This window comes from Euprymna scolopes, chromosome 18, assembly GCF_053919585.1.
Source record: "Euprymna scolopes isolate OS-2025 chromosome 18, ASM5391958v1, whole genome shotgun sequence".
In the NCBI taxonomy this organism is placed as follows: Eukaryota; Metazoa; Mollusca; class Cephalopoda; order Sepiida; family Sepiolidae; genus Euprymna; species Euprymna scolopes.
In genome coordinates this window covers 133,815,029-133,831,919 of record NC_136499.1, presented here as the reverse complement: position 1 = coordinate 133,831,919, position 16,891 = coordinate 133,815,029, and the positions used below count along the sequence as shown (strand labels likewise).

At 38.4% G+C, this 16,891-nt stretch overlaps 1 long non-coding RNA gene across 1 annotated transcript; it reads left to right on the top strand.

The window, feature by feature from the left end:
* Positions 1 to 271: 271 nt before the first annotated feature.
* Positions 272 to 13,201, top strand: LOC145297847 (uncharacterized). Its single transcript, XR_013870343.1, has 2 exons — positions 272 to 550; positions 11,799 to 13,201. It is a non-coding gene; the product is annotated as an uncharacterized LOC145297847 (long non-coding RNA).
* The last annotated feature ends 3,690 nt before the right edge of the window (positions 13,202 to 16,891 follow it).

The following is a 16,891-nucleotide window of genomic DNA, read 5'->3' as shown; positions in this document are numbered from 1 at the left end:
TTTGTAATGTTAAAACTTTGTTACAGTAAATAAAATAGTTAAGAAACAAATCATTTTTCTTACAATTCATCAGAAGTGACTTTTCTAGACCATTAGCGTCTCAAATTCTCACATGAAATCTAATGAATCTCTTAGTAAGATGGAGTTATCTCCCTCAGATCAGTAACGAGTTATCCGAAAGTGTCCAAATGTGATCTCAACTTGATAGGAAAATAATTCGACACCTTTTCAACTAATGAATGGGCATTCTTTATACGAGGAACGAAATAATGATTGCACCGTGTAATAATGACCTAAATACATCGTTCTTTTATCAGTCATTTATTCTTTACCTAAGTTGACGTTTAAATCGTATTTTCTTTTATTTTCTGTTATATTTTCATTTTTTTTTTTTTTTTTAATGAAATGGACACACACAACAGAAGTTGTTTAAATTTACTAAAGAAATCCTTACAAACAGAACACATTTTCTGTTCTGCTCGCAAAAGAAAAAAAATCATCCCGGTTTTTTGGCTTGTTTTTTTTATATTGAATTTTTCTGGAATGAAAGGTAGGATTTTTGTAATATTTTAAAAAAGAACAATTTAATAACGTTTTCAACAATCTTAAATATTTAAATGAGGTAAAATTATGATATTGCCGTCTTAAACAATTTCGACAAAAATTGTGTATAGTATTATTACTTTTTAGATTATAGCACGATGAAAATTTTCAGAGTAAATCACTTTGTAAAAACATGTTATTACTTTTTTCGTCCCCAGCGATATAAAAAAAAAAGGACAGTCATGGCTTGGATATAAATAGTAAGCTACTTCCGGTTCAAGTATGACGTTATTTTGTAACAGCGTCGATTGTTCTGACATATTAACACATTTTAAACGTATTTTTCGTAACTCGAAATGGGTCATCATGATATAATCCTAACAAAAACAAAATTAAAACCACTTTTTATGCACAATTTTTATTGCATTCTATTTACAATAGCCATTTAATCATTTATCTTTTTTTCAGTTCAGTATTTCAATAAATAATTTGATCCTATCATCTTGGTAATTTCGCTAAATAGAGTTGGCGGGTGATATGAGAAAAATGAGGCATTCAAAATGTTTCTTATCTTAAACATTATTACATGAGGAGTTGTGTTTCTGAATTTTTGAGACGAGGATTGGTTATTCGTACTATTTGGATTCATCAGTCTACTGTTCTCATCTTGTGTGATTTTCACAACGTTTCGGTCGACGTAGCCTCCGACCTTCTTCAGGTGTATTTTCTCAAACTCTGGAATTTGGATGGAATTTCAACAAACTTGGTAATGTTTCTGTCGAACTCAAGAATTTGAACGGAATTTCAAACGGAACCCTTTATGTACTTCATGGAGGATAGCATGCTTTTGTCCCATCAACCATGACTGGATAGAGGTCCTAAGTTATTTGCAATTGTATTTTTCGATCGCCCACACTGATAATTAAACGTTCAAGCTTCAGGTGAATATCACTTTTACAATTGATTTTTCCCAGTTCTCTAACCACTTTGTCACGGGTCCTGTGTTACATTTTGATCATGTAAGAATAAATATGGCTGACACTTGCCATTTTATAAGCATAAAAAAGCCTTGACCTTGTGATCAAAAACGAAGATCGAGTGTTAAACTATGCGCAAGTGATATCATTAGTTTTGCTATTAAATTCAGTAACGATAATACTTTTTCTTTCTAACTGAAGAACCTGAAAATGCGAATGGCAAAATATTTAAAACCAACGTAAGAGAACTAAAAATAGTTCACTAAGATTTGTTTACTAATCCCATCCCCAAATCTCTATGCCCCCCTCTTCATAGAATGGTTGGTACATAACAACATAGGTGATCATTTTAATAGTCTGTGCTTTACTGTTTTTATATCACTATTTAAAATTATTATAGTCGGATTATTATTAATAGAGGAAGGTGGATTATTACTTGCACTGTCAATCATCGATTATCCAGGGGCCTTCTGTTTATGTCATCCATTTTGCTTAACTAGGATAATAAAGTGTTTCAGCGACATTCCTGCATAAAACAAGAAACATTTCTTGAATGCTTGTCTATAGGTTTTGTGACCGAATAATATTTTTAGGAATCAATTCCTGTTTTAGTCGCATAAATTCTTTTGAGATAAAGTCAAAATACAAACTTCAGTCAAATTTTGTTTTTTATTCTCTGACAGTGAAACGTTAGCCTGTTCCCCTAAGCAACAGCAGCAGTTATCTCTTTGGTTTTCCTCTCCCAGCTGACCAAAAACTTGGCGCTGTTATACAATTTGTCATTGTTCTAAGGTAGACAACTCTGTTTTACTCAGAGATTCATTCATTTTTTCATCTCATAATTTAGGACGCTAATACGCTGTCAGTAAGTTTACACGAGTGGTTTACGAAAACATACTTTTATGTTTTTCATTCTATTTTTGGAGAGGTATTAAATTAGGGAACTTGTATAGTTTTTAACAGGTGCTTCTGCTGTTTAATTAATCGTTTTTCCATTAGTAACATGTCAACATTAACCGAGCATTTCACAAACATTCTGTTTACATTAGGGGTGGAGTGATGGAGGGGCGGGGGAGTGTTAGAAAGGCAGTGAAGTGATGGAGGAGCCACCACCCCATCACTCCACTGCTCATCAACCCCAATGTAAATAGAATGTTTGTGAAATTTAATGTTAGTGCGTTACTTACAGAAAAACAGTTAATTTAACTGCAGAAGCACCTGTTAAAACCTATACAAGTTCATTAATTAAATACCCCCTCCAAATAGAATGAAAAACATCAAAGTTTTTTTTAAACTGCTCTTGTAAACCTACTGACAGCATTATTAACATCCTAAATTATGAGATGAAAAAATTAACGAATCTCTTAGTAAAAGAGAGTTCTTCCTCAGAACAATGACAAATTGTAAAACAGTTCCAAAAACTTACACCTGAATGAACCAATGCCAAAAAACGAAAGAATCAATATTAATTTGCAAAAAAAGTTACTAATCTTTTTTTAAAATGTGGTATAACGTTAAAAGTAAAAATGGGAATTTGAAGGGGTGTCGGGTATTATCTACTTTGTCTGTTCTCTAAACAAGTTCCAGACACCACAATACCGCATTCACTCTATGGGCTAATTTACGTAAAATTATTTCCTAATAGTGCAAATGATTTTTATTTACAAAGTATTTACAGTTGATGATCGTTCTGCTATGCTATTCGCAGCCGAGGCTTATGCACAACAAAATCTCAGGTTCATGCTCCAGTTATCTACAAATGTCCTGAATTGCTTCCAGAAGAAAATTGTCATTATCTGTGAATAGCTCCTGGGGTAGGCCATGTAGTACTTACCAACACAACAAACGCCCTCGTGTTTGTGCCTTGTATAGGCATGCGCGACAACACAACTTGGGTTTTTATAAGCGGAAGTCTCGAGGTTGTCAGGAATCTACAGGCGCATGCGCAAGAGAAGAGATTGAGATAGTGGTATAAAAGGCAGGTCGAGTGAGAAGGTTGTTGTTGTTGTTGTCATTGGACGTTACAGTGACGCGTGCGTTAGCAGGTGATTAAGAGGCGGTTTATTTTTGTGCGTCAAGTCGCGCACCTCAGTGAAGGTCATATAAATCGTTCACCTCGGTGAAGGTGAATGTCTTAAGCTATTTCGGCTATTTCATTTTGTCTCTTTTCCTGGACAACTATGGCTGGGGCAAAGTTTGATTAAAAACTGATACCCGAATTCGACGGATCCACTTCCGTTGTCGACTGGGTCGAAAGGGTTGAGCTGACCTGCAACCTCTGTGAAGTAAAGGGGGTGCATACCATGATTCCCCTGAGATTGGCTGGAGGCGCCCTAAGTGTATATCAGCAACTTAGTGCCGTGGAGAAGGCTGATATTACCTGTATGAAAAATGCTTTATACAAGGCATTTGCCATGGATCCCTGTACGGCCTACGAAACATTTGCCACTAGGAAGCTCATGCCAGGAGAAACCGTGGACGTCTTCTTCGCGGAGCTGAAGAAACTTGCACTTCTATTTGGCAATGGAGTGTCAGAGCAAACACTGGCGTATGCGTTTGTAACCGGCCTTCCCACCCATGTTAAGCAACTGTTGAGGGCTTCCACCAGCATATCTGTAACGCCCATGGAACATTTGTTAGAACACGCTCGAGCCATTATCAGAGATGAGGAGGACCTGAGGGAACCGGTTGTAATGATGGCGCAGGCAGCCAAGACTAATGCTGAAAAGAGTCCCAGTTTGAGACCCACGACCAATGGGAGATGTTTCTGCTGTGGCCAGCGAGGCCATATCGCAAGAAATTGTACTAACAAGGGGCGGGGGCGCCCGCGCTGTTTCCAATGTGGTAGTTATGGACATTTATCCCAAAATTGTGCGGGAAATGCATCAGGGGACAGGACGTCAGCGCCGCCCTGTTCCCCGGACAAGATTTAATTGAGGCGCAACCGACAATAAATGTGTACGTGGACCAAGTGCTTTGTTCAGCTCTTCTTGACTCTGGGTGCTCACACACCATCATGAGTGCCAAGTTGTGTCGAAACTGGACAAAGCAGAACATCAAAGTAACCACAATAGGTGGCAATACGCAGGCTTGCTGTGGAGCCGGAACTGTCAAAGTCCACACAGACTCTGGTGTGGCCGCAAACATTAATGTGCTGGTGATGCGAGGGGATTTGCTGAGATTCAATGTACTGTTGGGATATGATGCTATTAAGGCACTAGGGGGAGTGGTTATCGGAAGAGATGAGACTGTGCGATTTTTGGAAACTCCAGTGTGTGCTGCAGTTCACATTGATCGGCCTGATTTTAAGGTGGACTACAACCCTCACCAAAAAGCATGGACTGCATCGTGGAAGTGGACAGAAGGAAGGGCGCCAACTGAACTCAAGAATAGCATTGCAGAGTACTCGATACCCGACGAGGCCCATAATGAATATGAGAAGGAACTTGAGGCATGGATCCAGGATGGATGGCTGATCCCCTACCCCAACAAGCTGGGACCACCCAAGGGTCTGATTCTCTTAATGGCGGTAGTCCAGCATAACAAATCAAAAGTTCGTCCGGTGCTGGACTATCGTGAACTCAATAGATACATTGAGACGTACACTGCCGATGCTGACGTGTGCACCAGCAAGCTGAGAGAATGGCGCCAGAAGGGCTCCAATGTGTCTATAGTAGACTTGCGGAAGGCTTATTTGCAGGTGCGAGTGGATGAGACATTGTGGCCGTTCCAGACAGTGTGGTTCTGGGGTCAGAGATACTGCCTTACTCGGCTTGGCTTTGGGCTGAATGTGGAACCGCAAATCATGAAGACCATCGTAAATGCAGTGTTGTCCCAGGAAAAGACCACTGAGGATGCAACATCGGCCTATATTGATGATGTGTACGTCAATGAAGACGTACAATCTGCGTCGCACGTCAGAGAAAAGTTAGCTCAATTCGAGTTGGAGTGCAAGGATCCCGAACGTCTGAGGGATGGAGCACGGGTATTAGGATTGGACATTTGCGGGAAAGACGGTACCTTACGATGGACGCGTGGCAGTGAGATTCCAACCATCCCTAATGTTATTACGCGGCGGACTATTTTTTCCTTGTGTGGGAAACTTATTGATCACTTACCAGCGTGTGGCTGGCTCCAAGCAGCTGTGGGCGTCATCAAGCGCAGGGCAAGTTTAGTAACTACAGGTTGGGATGATGTATCTGATGATGCTCTTCTAACTCTGATGACGACAGAAACCCTAGAGAGAGTTAACAAGGAGGATCCTGCCCGTGGAGAATGGTGTGTCGATGGGAACACTGTGAATGTGTGGGTTGACGCTAGTTCTTTGGCATTGGGAGTGTTATTGGAGCTACGTGGAAATGTAATTGAAGACGCATGCTAGCTGCGACCCGTGAATGATACTCAACACATCAACCTGGCGGAACTGGATGCTGTTGTGAAGGGTTTAAATCTGGCACTGCAATGACAGTCGGAGAAGTTACACTTGCACACGGATTCTCTCTGCGTCTACCACTGGGTGTCCGACACTTTCTCGGGATGAACAAGAGTCTGTACTAAGGCAGCCAGTGAGATGTTAATCCGGCGGAGGCTAAACACCCTGAAGAGTCTGGTATCAGAGTATGACCTGTCAGTGAGTGTAACGCTCGTGGCATCACACTGTAATCGTGCAGACCAACTAACCCGTGTGCCTCACAAATGGTATGAAGCTGTGAAGACAGGCGTGGAGTTCACTGCTCGATCTTGCGCAGTTGGCGCGATTAGCTCATGCCAAATACAAAGAATTCATGTGCAGAGTGGACATCCAGGTATCAAAAGAACTTTGTATTTTGCGAGGCGTGTGGACCCGGCAGTGACAAGGGTGGATGTCAGGCAGATCATCAAGGACTGTGAGGCATGCCAGTCTATCGATCCTGCATCTGAGCAATGGCAGAAGAGGCGATTGGAAGTTGAGCATGTGTGGCAACGATTAGCGATGGATATTACCCATTACAGTGGTAAGCCCTTTCTAACCCTTATCGACTGTGAACCCACTCATTTTGCGGTGTGGCGGCAAATGACCAGGCAGGACTCAGCGAATGTTGTCCGCCAACTGTCATCTATCTTTTCTGAGCAAGGTGCGCCGGAAGAGATATTGACGGACAACGATGCTGCTTTTTGTAGCCACCAAGTTCGGCAGTTGTTGAATGAGTGGGGTGTCCGACTACGACTGCGATGTGCTCATGTGCCATCAGGAAATGGCATTGCTGAGAGGAGCCATCGCAGCATCAAGAGAATTGCTGCCAGAAAGCAATGCACCATTACGGAGGCCACGTATTGGTATAACATCACACCAAAGGATGGGAAGACACTAACAACAGCACCGGCCAATGCCATACACAAATACCGTGTTAGGATAAAGGGCATTGACACTGTCCAACTAATCGACGAGGAGACTCATAACAAATACAAGGTAGGGGATCCAGTTTGGGTTAGACCCCCTGGAAATCGGTGCACCACCAAGTTCAAGCGAGGACGAATATCTGGAGTGGTCAGCCAGCAGTCGGTCCTTGTTGATGGAACCCCACGCCATGTGCGCGATCTTCGCCCGGCTAGTGAAGTACATCCCACAACTATAGAGAGCGATGAATCATCAGATGATGAGCTGCTAATGAGTGAGGTCACTGAGCAAGAGAGTGGTAGTTGTAGTTCGTCTGATCAGGCAGGATCAGAACCAGAACCACACCCAGAACCAGAACCAGAACCTGAATCCGAGAGTGTAAATACCACCCTTCGCAGAAGCCAACGAACTAAGAGGCCACCCCCGGAGTGCACTCTATGTGATCATCAGATCAGGGGGGAGTGTAGTACTTACCAACACAGCAAACGCCCTCATGTTTGTGCCTTGTATAGGCATGCGCGACAACACAACTTGGGTTTTTATAAGCGGAAGTCTCGAGGTTGTCAGGAATCTACAGGCGCATGCGCAAGAGAAGGGATTGAGATAGTGGTATAAAGGCAGGTCGAGTGAGAAGGTTGTTGTTGTTGTTGTCATTGGACGTTACAGTGACGCGTGCGTTAGCAGGTGATTTAGAGGCGGTTTATTTTTGTGTGTCAAGTCGCGCACCTCGGTGAAGGTCATATAAATCGTTCACCTCGGTGAAGGTGAAGGTCATAGGCCATGCTCACATAAGATCACTTCCAGTTGATGAATCAGTTCAATGAGTCCTGCTGTGCCAACTACTTCCACACTGAAACCTGCAACAGGCCACAATCTGTGATGGCTAGGAAATAGTAAACATTGTAGTATGTAATGTCTATCCCCAACCATTGCCAGTTGCTGCTCACCTCTAGTTTTCTCTTCTCCCAATGGACTAGTGCTAGATCTCTTGGCAAACTAAGTGTTATGTTGTACTCCTTGGTGTCCACTAATTCTGTGAATAGCCATTATCATGACCACGTCCAGCTTAGCTATATGTACAGGTTATCATTCATCTTCCATGTTTCGAATCATTACCATTTATTCATCTAGAATCTAATCCAAAATTGATCAATTTCTGAAGCCACAGTGTTTTGATGGTAACCCTTTGGTGCCTGATTCTGCAGACCATTGAACACATTGGCTGTCTACATTCAACAACTTCTTGAGGTCAATTGATTGTCCACCAACTAGCAAAATAAACTTTCTTACCAACTATATCTCCCATCCAGTGCATAAATTAATAGCAAATTGTGACTCATATGAATTAGCTTTCACTAAACTCCAGTCTCTTTTCATAAAGCCTTCTAACATTGTTCATTCTAGACATCTTTTGGCAACCTCTAAGCAGGAGTTTGGTGAAACAATTAATGATTTTTGCAGAAGCTACATTCGCTTACTGCAGATTTTAACTTTGAGGCAGTAACGGTCGAAGAACATCATGACCAAGCACTTTGTGATACCCTTATAACAGGCATTCACTCTCATACAATTCAACAATGACTCTTGGAAAGGACAATCAATTTGAAAGATGCTTCCAACTTAGCTCATTCTCTAGAAACAGTGCAGTAGCAAGCCAAATCTTATATCAACCTCCTACCATGTGGCGGCACCGCCAAACCATCAGTGACTCATAAGGTTTCTTTTTTTTTTTTTTTTTTTTTTACAAAGGAATCACCACATTATCAAGGCCCAGAGGCCACTCAAGGATAAGGGTTAAAGAGTGTACAGTAGAAATTGGTCAATATAGTAATCATTAGTAATGAAAATTTGGTAAATTTAATAACTTATATGGAACGGCTCATCAAGAACTTATTTACTTTAGACTTGAACACAACCATATTGTAGTCAGCCGGAAAGCAGGAAAACGGAAGACAATTCCACAGGCGTGCAGTTCTAAGAAAGAAGCTTTGTTCATGGAATCTACGTTTAGGTTTAGGCACAGATAAAGAGTGGGGGAAATTATTGATAGTGTTTACAGCTAGACGAGTGTTTCTTGTGAAAGTTTGGCGAGGGGGGACCATAGATTGAAGCTCAGTTGAACACTTTCCATGAAAATAACGATACATCAGAGACAAACTCGCAACATCTCTTCTGTGAGATAGAGGTTGCAAGGAGGAGAAAAGGACATCTCCTACGAGGCTACGAAGTCTATTTTGAACTCTATCAAGGCAGGACAAGTCCTTTCTAGCAGCTCCTGCCCAGATGTGGCAACAGTATTCCATCCTTGGACGTACCTGGCTCTTATATAGGTAGAGAATAGCATCAGCAGTGAGATATCTACTGGATCGATAGAAAGATCCCACCATTTTTCCAGCGGCCTTGGCAATAGATTTGATATACGTGTTCCATTTAAGATCAGGAGTAATGGTCAAGCCCAGAAGCTTGTCAAAACTTGAGGCCTCCTGAAGACGAGAGCCATTCATTTCAATTGATGACAAATGTGAATTAGAATGTTGATGATGTAAAGAGAGAAGCTTGGTTTTAGATGCATTAAAAGTAACCAGCCACTCCTTTCCCCATTGTACTACGTGCTCAAGATCAGAGGAGAGAGAATTGGAGAGAACTTGGTCGTTTACTGTCTTAGATGTGGTACCATAAATGGTAGTGTCGTCAGCATAAATGTCTACAAATGATGTAAGGATATGATTTGGAAGATCATTAATGTAGATCAGGAAAAGAGTTGGGCCCAGGATGGATCCCTGAGGGACACCGGCATTAATACTGTGAGCTTCTGATTTTTGCCCCTCAACTACTACCCTTATGAACCTATCAGAAAGAAATGATTTAATAATTGAGAAGACTTTTCCAGCTATACCATAGCTAGCGATCTTATGAAGTAAACCTTTATGCCATACCCTATCAAAGGCTTTAGATATGTCAAGAGCAATTGCCCTAGAAAGATTGCCACCGTCGAGAGATTTGCTAATCCTATGCGATATAACTGTAAGCACATCTGCTCTAGATCTAGCAGAACGGAAGCCATATTGAGTGTCACTAAGAAGGTTATTTTTGTTGAGATGTTTGATTACTTCTGTATTTAACACAGATTCTAGCAACTTACTCATGACGCACAGGAGACTTATTGGCCTGTACTTCAAAAAGATTTTCAGCTGCAGCAGAGGGGGGAATTTTCGTCTTCAGTAATCGACATCCACAAATTGAATGCCCCACTCATGATGTGGTCTGTAGATGCTGCAGCAAGAGGGGACATTTTCATCTAGTCTGCCAATCAACCGCTCCCCTAAGAAGGTGACTTCTGCTTGTGAATCGTTAATCATATTCACTGTAACCACTGCATAAAGCCATAATTAAACTTTCAGTTAATGGAATAATCCTGGAGACTCTGGTAGATACTGGTAGCTCGCAAAGCTATATATCATCGAACATCATCCATAAGTACAACTGGCCAACACAAACTTCTTGCAGGAAGATATCAATATTGTCCATAGCCTTATCAAGCAGTATATTTAGGTAACTGCTATGCAACATAAACATATAAAAGGTTTATTTATCCGTGTTTCAAACATTCAATCCTTTCTTCTCTTTGTTCAGACATCTTGCTTGGCCACGACTTTCTCAAACTATACTCAAAGGTAGAAATACCATTTTGGGGTCACAAAGATTTTTTCTGTGTATGCGCTGTAATAGCATCCACTCTTGTTTCTCCACCACTATTCAAATATTTATCGCCTAGTTGCAAGCCTATTGCTACAAAATCCAGAAGACACTCACTGATCATATTGAATATTATATGTATTGAATGTTATATGTATTTAGATTAATACTTTGTGTAGATGTATAATGTAGAAATTCTAGACAGGACTATAATATCTCATAAATTATGCTTGGATCAACTGACCTATATGTCAAGTATGGAAATTCAGGATTATTTTTAATGCATCTAGTATGATTTTCCATAGCGAATTCTACATTGAATTCAAACTAATAATACTGACAATGATGAGTAAGCCGAATACTTGTATACATATGAAAAGTTTGAATGTAAAAGTGATAAACGCCATTGTTAAAATTGAAAACTTTTCACATGACCACCTTATTCATTCCACTTTTTTGTTTTAACTCGAAAGTGTTATATTTCAACATTTTACCATACTTATAATTCATGTTTTACATTATCAATAACAATAACATTTTTTGTTGCATTTAATTTATATAAACTTTAATCGATGTTAAAATTTGATATTTTTATTGTTTAATGTCTCTATGAAAAACATAGTTCATTCCGTTTTGAATTCTTGTTGTCTTCTAATGAAAGTGAAATTTTATTTTTATTTACAGATATTTTCGCTTAATTGTCATATGTTCCTCTTATATTCTTTAACTAGAATGTGAACTCGGAGTTGACTGGATCTAAAAAAATAAAAAAAGATAATAGTGTGCATGACATCTTTATATTTAAATGTCTATCTCTCTCCCCCTCTCTATCTCTCTTTTTCTCCCCTATCTGTCCCTTTATCTTTCTTTACCCTATTTTCCCATCTTTTTCCTCAACCCTCCACACAACCTATTTCCCTCCATTTGTTTTAATGTATTGAGAAATAATTATGTAATTTATTTACTGAAGTTATTCCTTTTAAATATAACACATAATTCTTATATTTATTTCTCCTGAACAACATCGAGTACAACAAAACACATTGACACTCTTGATCTCGGGTATTTAATTAAGAATATGAAGAATTATATTTATAATGAAAATAGTTCAATTGTTACTAATTCTATTAAAATCTTCTTGTTTTGAATGAAAGCTCTTCATATCTAAATAAAATAATTTTAATTATATTTATTTTTATTCACAGATGTTGCTGAATTTATTGCCAATGGACAAGAAACAATATTTCTATGACAAACTAAGTTCATCAATTGGAGGTTTCTGCAAATACTAAAATCAAGAATAAGTTATTTTCAAGAGAATGAAAGATTTAGAAACACATACTGGAAAGAAAGATTTTTGTAAATTGTTTTGCTCTTTGTTTATGAAATAAACTTTAATGAACCATGCAATCACGCACTGGAAAAAAGGCACATTCGTGTGAAGTATGTGGCTCTTGTTTTACCGATAAAACACACTTAGAAGAACATGTTAGAACTCATACTGGTGAAAAGCCATTCTCTTGTGAATTATGTGAATATTCTTGTTCTTCAAAATCAGGTTTAGTGAAACATATCAGAACTCACACTGGCAAAAAACCATATTCTTGTGAATTATGTGAATATTCTTGTTCTGATAAATCGAATTTAGGGAGACACATCAAAACTCACACCGGAGAAAAGAGAGAAAAGCAATCTTCTTGTGAAATATGTGGCTCTTGTTTTACTACTAAATCTTATTTGCGGAAACATATGATTCTTCACACTGGTGATAAACCATTTTCCTGTGAATTATGTGAATATTCTTGTTGCCAAAAATCAAATTTAGTCGTACATATGAGAAATCACACAGGGGAAAAGCCATACTCTTGTGGAGTATGTGGTAAAACTTTTGCTATAAAAACAACCTTAACTTCACATATGAGAATTCATACTGGAGAAAAGCCATATTCTTGTGGACTTTGTGAATATGCTTTTTCTCAAAGATCAAGTTTAGATAAACACATGAAAACTCACATGAAATAAATATTTTTTCAACATCACTATGCAAACACTTAGAATAAAATAATCGGTGCTGATGGCTTAGTGTAGGCATTATGTAGCTTGTTCACTTGAGAGAAATTTAACTAATAAATACAGGCATGCCTGTTGATTTACAACAAATTATATGTTACTAAGTAAGTTTAAGTAAGATTGTTAAAGCAATAAATGGATATCTTGTCAGGGACTACCTTAAATGTTAGCATAGGGGATGTTACAAAGATTGGCTTTTAAACAGAACCAGCCTGAAGGACTGCAAAAAGAGACAGAGTAATTGGATTACAGTATGCATTGCTCCAGGATTATTTGCTGTGAAAACCTGTACAACATCGCTGAAGACATTGTTACAGATGCAAATGACCAGATGGTAAAATATAGTGTGATAAATAACACAGAAGGAAACATACAGCCCCACACATTACGATTACATAAAGATTATTCCAGTAATGTATCCTTTTTTCTGCCTTACAATAAATGCACTGGGTAATTTACTTAAGCAAGTAAGTGCTTGATACAACTTTAGCAAAGAAGGAAAAAAAAGAAACTAAAAATAAAAAATCATTTAATAAAATAATTCTTTTGTGTCATAAGATTTGACTTGAGGTGTTAAAATTTTATTTTCCTTTTTCTCTATTTATCTCCCCTTCCTTTTTTCCCGCTATTAATGTCTTTCTACTCTCTCCATCCCCTTCCTTACCCCCTCTAATTGGTGTATTTTCTTCTCTCTTTCTCCCCTTCTTTTCTCCCCCTCTATCGGTGTATCTGGTGCTGCTACTTCTTGTCGTGTCATGCGGGATTCGATTGGCTAAAACATTGACCGCGCCATTTTAAAAAGAGTGAAACCAGGGGAAGAAAAAAAAACACCAAAGACTGGCAGGATACTAAAAAGCACCAGAGTGGTGTTAGGCTTTGAAAGCACCAGAGCGGTGTTGCGACGAACTGAAAGAACCAAGTCACCTGAACGATGCTACATGTCTTATCTACTAGTAGTATTCCTACCTCGAATGTTTTTTTACACTGGTCTTACTAAGATTTATGTAAAGCCATTTTCTTTCTTCTTAAACTCAAAGTTTAGTTGTTTCTTTAAATATTTCTCTATACGTAATTATTGCTAATTATTTTATCCAAATTCTATAAAAAGCATGTTCACCTGACTGGCTGTTTTATCCCTCTATTTTGGTTCTATATTCTTCCCTATTGAGTCGCCATCTTGTCTTGTTCAGTTTCAGATTATGGCAAACTTTTAAGTCGTTTGTCTTTAAAAAAAGAGGTCTTTGTTTCTGATCTTTTTTCCTGAGCAGATCGCTATTCCATCGTTTTCTCACTGTTCTGCTTAGATTTAGTTAACATGACAACTGTTTCTGTGGACTTCTTGTTAAAGAAACTGAAGTATACCCGAGAGAAAATATTATTTATATTTGAGTCTCTGGAAGATTCAAAGGAAATTGATGAATCCAGATATGTATAAGACCCAAGTAAATGAGCAATTGGCATCGGTGGACCTTCTTGAAGAGAAGTTGACCAATGCCTACCTGGAAGAAAATATCCAGGATGAGATAGTGGAAGCTTTCAACAAAGAGAGCTCAATATTCAAATTACAGACTCTAGAGAAATTAGCAGGACTTTTTCCTATTAAGTTAAATGGTGACTCCTGTTTTAAGTCTTTAAAAATGGACAAAGGGATTAATTTGACCCTGAAAATTGAATGTCCTAAATTCCACGATAAGGACTTGGAATCTAACAAAATAGCCTTGAACTTTCATGAGGAGTTCTTGAATTATGTTTCTAAACGATGTGTTGGAGCTGGTGGTATTAAAAAATACTTATCAGGTTACGTGTTCCAACTGATAAAGCATCTTTCTGTTTCGGATGAGAATTATTCTGTAGCTATAGATCTACTATGTAAAGAATTTCTAGATGAAAACTGTATACTAGAGTCTATCTTCTCTTTCTGGTTAGACGTGGACTGTCTATACGGCAGTTCTGCAGTGAAAAAATACTTGAATGATGTGAAAACTCAAGTACATGAGTTGAAAAATTCTTTTAAAATAGATTTCCTAGAGGATGGTTCCCGAGGGAATCGCTTGTTGATCTTTATAATATTTAACAAGCTCCCTGCCTCGTTTAAATCAGAATTGATTCATAAATTGGATAATAATTATCCCTCCCTTGTACAAATTTTGGACAACAGCACCGATATCCTTAGAACCTTGGAGTTTTTCATGAATGACTCTAGAAATCGTAAGATAGTGAATTATGGAAGAAAATCTTTTTCTAAAATTAATCATCCCTTGCAAAATAGAAAGCCCATTTATCTTGGAAAATTTTCACGTTAATGCGTTTAAAATTAAATATGGTTGTTTTTGTCGATCTAATAATCATATCGTTTATATGTGCAAATCATATCCGACCTATGCCGACAAGATAACAAGATGTAGAGATTTGAAGATTTGTTCTAGATGTACTAGTAATCTACATATGGGTAATATCTTTCCTCTAAAACAAAAGAAATGAGTTGTGCTGGTCATGGGCCTGGGCATCTTAGTGTTATGTGTCCTGGATCGATTAAACCAATCGTCTCTTCTAACGCTAGCTGGTCGACTAACGGTTCTTCTCTGTTACCTGTAGTTAACATTTCAGCAAATTTGTATGGCAAAAAAGTTACATTTAATTGCCTGTTAGATACAGGTAGTGAAAAGTCTTACTTGTGTAGAGAATTGTTACATGAGTTTTTTAATCAGTTACTCCCATTGAAAAATCGTAAATTCAATGTTAAGACATTCCTAAATAATAAGACAAAAAAACTTTAAGGAGATAGTTTTAAACGTCAATTTTCGGATAAATCAAGATCTGTGCCTTTTTTGATAGGCGAGCGTCTGGATCTGTCCTTTCAGATTGAAGGACTTTGTAAAGTGGTCGCTGACTTAAAGGATCACAATGTAAAGTTAGCCACAGATTTTTCGAATATTAGAGATAACGTTTTTCCTGTGCATGGTCTGGTAGGTATTGATATCATAAAACATATGGGACCCATACAGATAATCAAATTTAGAGACGGATTTGCGTTTGAGTTGTCTCAAGGAATAGTCTTGTTTGGGGACATTAATAACTTTAAACCTTATCGGTCTATGCAGGAACAGGCCGAGCTGAATTATAATCGTATTGTAGGAGAATTTTCTTGCGACATCATGCACCTCTACTTTGTCATGGATACGAAATCTGAATATTTTTACCCTTTGTACTGCTTTGACGAATCTGCGGTTGAAAGAAACGTCGATAAAATGTTTAGCTTGGAACCTTTAGGTATAACCGATGAAGTGACTAGCGATTACGATAAGGCGTTCTTATATCAAATACTCGAATAACTGTTATTATGTTAGTTTTCCTTGGAATTTGGACAAACTTAGCTTAGTTCCTTCTAATTATCAGGTGTCCTTGGCTGTTTTAGATAGGGTTGTGAAAAAGTTATCAGATAGAGGATTGTACACGGATTATTGCCAAGAATTCTTAAAACAAGAAAAAGAAGGTATAATAGAGAGAATCAGTGTATCCCCAGTGGACTTTAACAAGTACACATGGATACCGCATCATCCGGTATTTAAAAAGGAGCTACAAAACACTACGAAAATAAGGCCTGTCTTCAACTGTTCGCTGAGAACGGGAGGGCAGCCATCCCTGAATGACAGTGCCTACTCGGGCATAAACCTCTATACTGATATGCTGGAAATCTTGTTCAAATTTACAACTGACCGTTTTGTCTTCCTAGCTGACATGCGGAAGACATTTCTGATGATCAAGCAGGAGAGTGAATTTGATCAAAATAGATTTTGCTTTTTCCTAAAATTGAAGGATAAGCTCGTGTCTTTTAGATACAAATCGCCCATTTTCGGATTCGTGTCGAGTCCTTTTATTTTGAGTTATATCGTGAAGTATCACGTAGAAAGACATGTTTCTGGTCCCTGTAGAGATATGTTGTTAAACAACTTTTTATGTTGACAACCTGGTTAAGACACATCAGTCACCCTCTGAATTGTTACAACTCTCTGCTGAAGCTACAACCACTATGTTAAAGGGTGGGTTTGAGCTGAAAACCGATTGTAGTAATAGCGAATTAGTATCACATCACATCAACCTAGAAAAGAATAATTCTACTCATTGTATGCCTTTTGAAAACGTTTTAGGCTACTTATAAGACCCTGTGTTGGATGTGATCAGGGTGATTAATAGTGGTGTTAAAAATGTCGTCTCTACCAAATGAGAC